A 5,678-nucleotide genomic window follows, 5' to 3' on the forward strand; every position below is an offset into this window, starting at 1 on the left:
GTAGTACTGTGTAATAATGGTTTGAATGGTTGACGAGCAACGAATAATAAAATCAGAATATTATTGCTAACTTACCAGCTTCTGCTTGCCTTTAGCCAATCCCAACTGACAGGGTTCTCCCCAGAAATGCCTGCTACCCTAATTCTTGTGTTAATCGTCCTCTTGCTTTTTCTCTATAGCTTTAATAGCTGATTATGTGTGTGTTCACGTGTGTAATTAAGATATATATAGTTTTGATTTTGAGCCACATATAAATGGAACCACAGTATACATGTTTCTTTCTGACTTTTCATTCAACTTTGCATGCTCAAGATTTGTCCATATTATAGGTTGTCAATCTTTTATTTTCACCGATGATAAACTTCTATCGAATGGAGGCTGCTATTATTTACTTATGAGATAAACAATGTAGGTTTTGCCCCAGGTTTTGCTCTTATGGATAAGGCCGCTATGAACACTTATATGTCCTGTTGGTGTGTAAGTGAAAGCATCTCTATTTGCTGCTCAGTTATAGGATATAAACATGTTGAAATCTACATGTTAATGCCAAATCGATTTCAAGTTTGTACCATTGACACTTCAATTAGCAATGTGGGTTCTTATTGCTCCACATCTCATTAAAGTTTGATATATTTAATACATCTTAGAGGTTTTGCCAATCTGGAGGATATGGAACAAAAATCCATTCTTTTGTTGACTTGTACTTTTCTGATTCTTAACGAATTTGAGCATATTTCCAGTTGATTCACCAGTGAGTCTTCTGTGAAGATTTATTTCCAGGTAATTAATTTTAATAACATTGCTACTAAAATATTTTACTTAAATATTTTCTTGTTTATTATTATACATAGTAACACAATCTTTTGAATCTTGATCTCATATCCAGATATTTGCTAGTTTTCTTATTAATTCTATTAACTTACTTATAGATGCTACAGGATTTTCTAGAGACAAGCATATTGTCCTTAAAGGGATAGGATTGTATCAATACTGATGTTTCCTCTGTATTCTTAACTTCTTCCTGCCCCCTGACTTACTGTACTAGTTGGAACATCGAGGTTAATGAGAAACAGAGTTGCTGGTAGTCGCTGGTGCTCGCAGTCTTAAAATGTTTCTGTAAGTTTTTATAGATACCTTTCTAAATGTTTCTATAAATGTCTCTTTAGTGCTTCCTTCCTCCATTCTTTGTATTTACTTTGCCTTTCTATAACTATCCTCCCATGTATGATGCTTAGCTTATTGTATTTTACCATTTTCTCATTTAAAGCTTAAGGGTATAATTTGGCCATTAGATAATACTGTAGTTTCTTGTTGCAAGTTTTTCTTTGTAGTATTTTCACTAATGTCCGTTCTTGGTATTTCAGATATTCATTATGATTTCCCCTTAAATTCATGAGTTATTCAGAAGTGCTTTCCTTAGTTTCATAACACACGTGAATTTTTCTGGATATGGAAATTGAGATAAATGATATATATGACCTATATGATACGAATCTTTTGAAATTAGTTGAAACCACTAAATAATCCAAAATATGGTACATTTTATATAAATTCATCATGTATGACTGATAAAAATCTTATTATGCAGTTTTCAACTTCAGTTACATATGTACATATGATTATGTTTCTTAACATAATATTTAAACATTCTATATCGGTACAGATCTTGGTCTTCCTGACTTATTACTTACTGAAGGAGCTCTCAATCTGTCAAACTGAGGTTTTCATATTTCTAGGTTGTGTTATTCAATGCACACTACAATTATAATTATGTATTAATTGTATTCATATATTATAATTATCTTAATTATAATTACATTTTCCAGCTACACATAAATTTGCCATTATGAAATAGGTAGCAATTTTTACCTTTCAACTCTATTTTTGTTCAGTAATAAAGGACAACACCAGTTTTCTTTGGCTTGGTATCGTTTTGGTAATTTTTATCCTTTTGCTTTCAACATTTTGGTAACTTTGTAATTCAGATGTGTTTTTTATGAACAACATTTAGATAAAATATTTTTTAGTACTTTATAAGAAACACGGCCTTTTTAACTACATCGAGTCCATTAATAGATATTGTAACTGCCAATAAATTTGAATCTATTTCTATCATTTCTTTGTGCTTTTTGCCTATTTTTTTAACCATCATCTTCCTTTTGAATTTATAATTGTATTTACTGCCATTTTTTTCATATACTAATTTTGAAACTACACTCTTTGTTCTATTCCTTTGGTGGTCACCCTACAACATCTAATACCGATCAATGTCATTATTCATTACCAGTAAGTACCACATTGGGACACGTCCCAGTCATCTCCTCTGGGATCATATGTTACTTTTCATATATATTTAAAATATGTGATTTCATTTTTAGCTACATGAGATTTTGTTTTTTCTTATTGCTACTCTTTATATTTACTTTGGATATACTTTAATTTTTTTTCACATTTGATCTGTGATTTGTCTTTCTCTTTTGGCTACTCCAAACTTTCACCTGTCCTTTATTTTCAATGTGATATATTTTGGTGTGTGTTGCATTGAACTCATCCTAACTGGAATTATTTTGGCATTTTAAATCTGAGTATTTTATCAGTTCTGGAATATTCTCAGCTGCTGTCATTTCAAACACTTCTCTGCCCCATTTTTTATCTCCTGTCTTTCTGTTATTCCAATTACAAGGACATTAGACTTCTTCACTTTTTGCTGTTGATGTTCTTCACATTAGATCTAAATTCTATTTTATTAAATTTCTATTCAACTAGGTCTTAATATATGTTAAAATCCATTTGAAAATTTCAATTACTGAATTTTTCTTTTCTAGAAGTTTTATTTAGTCCTTTAAAATGATCTGATTGATAATTCTTTATAATTCATTTTCTGTTCATATTTTAAGCTTGTATTTTATTCATTTAAATAAATTAAACAAAGGTTTTGATATTTTGTCTGTATGGCACCAACTTGTTTAGCCTTGTGCATTCATTTCTATTGCTTATTTTTCTTGTTGGTCCTTCTAACTGTACTTCATTTCTTTGTGTGTTTTTAGTGATTTTTACTTTCAGTTGCTTATTTATCAAACTCTTTTATTTGTGGAAAATATTTAAGACCTGAAATAGAAGGAGTGCCCTGATAGAGTATTTCCAACGTCTTTCGTCAGGTTCTGAACAACACTGCCATTGTGATAAATCCTCAAGTTAAATTAGATCAAGGATTCTCAGACAAATTAGCTGGATGGATTTAAGCTACAAACCTTTGTGAGGCTAGCTTGCGGATTTCATGGGCATTTCACTCCAAGAGGTAAATTATAAAGTTCAAGATAAGCAATTTTCCTTGGAATTCTTAGGACTGCTGGATGAGCTTATTTCTGCTCCATTTTAACACTGAGCTGGAGTAGATTAGGAAAAGAAAGGAGTTTGTCCTCAATTAGGTATAGATTCAGATCAATTATATCTATTTGGCTATAATTTTAGCTCTATTGTGAATAACAGGACTTAAATGTAATGGATCACAAAAATTATACCCTGTAGATAAAGATGTTGAAAGACCATATGCTGTGGAGCTGCATGGATTTACAACATCTCTTCAGTTACTAATTTAGCACCTTTTCAGAAAGGAATAATATTTTGGAAGTTACTTTAATGATATCTAATTGAAAAAATAAAACATATATACATATACGTGTGTCAGCAGAGTCGGAAACATTTGAGCTTAGTTAATTATCCTCCTTGGTGGTGAAGGGTTTCAAGAGGTTTGAGGCCATCCAGTCACAAAACTGGAGTCATTTCCCAGGATAGTGTTTTGTTTTAGACCCACTCACTCTGTGTGGGTCTTCCAGAGTAACAACAACTCCTCTCTGATAAGCTGTCAGCAGGAATAAACATACAAGAACCAAACCAATTAATTTTCATACAAAATGTTTTTGTTGGTTTCCCTATACTTTCAGGTATCACACAAAACCAAGGGAAACAAATAATGTGAATAGAATTCTGTTTTCACACCACTCACATTTTAAACATGTTGGCAAGAACCAGAAGTTTAGGCTCTTCCGGTCAAACATGTGACTATGGAAATTCTCCCAGAGGAGAGAGACGAATGGCAAAAGCGAATACACCAAGCTTTCATTAAATTTACCTGAAATATACAGTAGCAATTTTAAGAACTTTTTGGTTTATAGCTTTATTTTTTACTGTGATGAACAATAAGGAATCTGTATTGTCCTCTATCGCTGTTTAATAAACCACCTAAAATCACAGTGGCTTAAAACAGCAGCCATTTATTAACATTTCCTCACAATTCTGTGAGTCAGAAATGTGATTTGGAATCAATTGGGTGATTCACTTGGTCTCCGCTGGGGCACCTCCTCGGGTTGTAGGGTCAGTGGTTCATCTGGGGCTGAACCGTCTCATTTGCCCTCACTTACTGCTTGGCAATCAATGCTGACTGTCAAGTGGGGAAGTTTGGTTCACCTCCATGGAACCTCTGACCCTCCAGTAGTCAGACCAGCCTTTCCTTCCTGAGGGCGGTGTTCCAAGAAAGTAAAAGCAGAAGCTTCAAAGCCTCAGTCACACATTCTATTTTTTCAAGGCATAGGGAATGGAGTCCATCACTTGATGGGAGAATTAGAAAACTCACATTGTAAATGGATATGAAGGCAGGACATGTGAAACCTTGGGGAACACTATTATAATAATCTGTCAAAATCTGCCTCCCTGAAATGAGTGCATAGACATTTTTCATAGAACTTCGTAGATCACACTTGTGGAGATTAGGTAAGGAACCTGCCATAGACAAAAATGAGGATGGACGGAAAATTAATCTTCCTGGAAAGGATGGGTTACTGGTGCTCAGTAGTTGTCATAAACACTGATTTTACTAATCCTCACAGAGTACCATGCTATGCCTTTAGGTATACCTAGCATTCCTGTCTGAAAGGTGCCACAAATCTTCGCCTACAAGGTTCATGGCATTGAACAAACGCCAGGAGAGATTTTGGCTGGTACCCTGCTACTAGCAGCCAAGAGTGCTTCCTGGCTCAGATGTGCTTTGTCTTGTGTGTGGTGGGATAAAGTTCATGCTTGGGAAAATTTAAAACTTCACAGGTAGAAGCAGCTACCATATCAGGCATAAAAGATTATTCTGTGCCTTATTTCACTTCCACTAAATACTATGTCTGTGGTTACAGATACTAAATGTGAAGATGACTATACATCATTTTAGCTAGGTTTTAAAGCATGAACCTAACACATGAATTTTTCATTTCAGATTTGTGGCTAGATCATTTTAATATCCTTTATGATTTGTTTTTTAAACATACGATAATGACCTTAAAATCAATCTGGAGTATTTCCTCAGTACTATGTATAAGGAATAGTTCCCTTAGGTCCTCTAACACATACATAAGGCAAAACATTTCATGTAATTCATGTATTAAAAACTAACTCTCTTCCTTCCATAATCATAGATAACCTAATTTAAGTTTCTTGTGTATCTTTTCAGAAAATGTTGGAACATGATCATTTCTATACTTAATTTCTATACTCACACTTTCATTTATGATTTTTTTTTTTGCAAGAGAATTCATGCTACACAGACTTTTCAGCAACTTGTTTTTCTACTCAAGAATATTTCTTGGAGGTCTTCTCATATTAGCAAATACAGATTTATTTCATTCTTTTAA

Source organism: Rhinolophus hipposideros (genome assembly GCF_964194185.1).
Source record: "Rhinolophus hipposideros genome assembly, chromosome: 3".
Classification (NCBI taxonomy): domain Eukaryota; kingdom Metazoa; phylum Chordata; class Mammalia; order Chiroptera; family Rhinolophidae; genus Rhinolophus; species Rhinolophus hipposideros.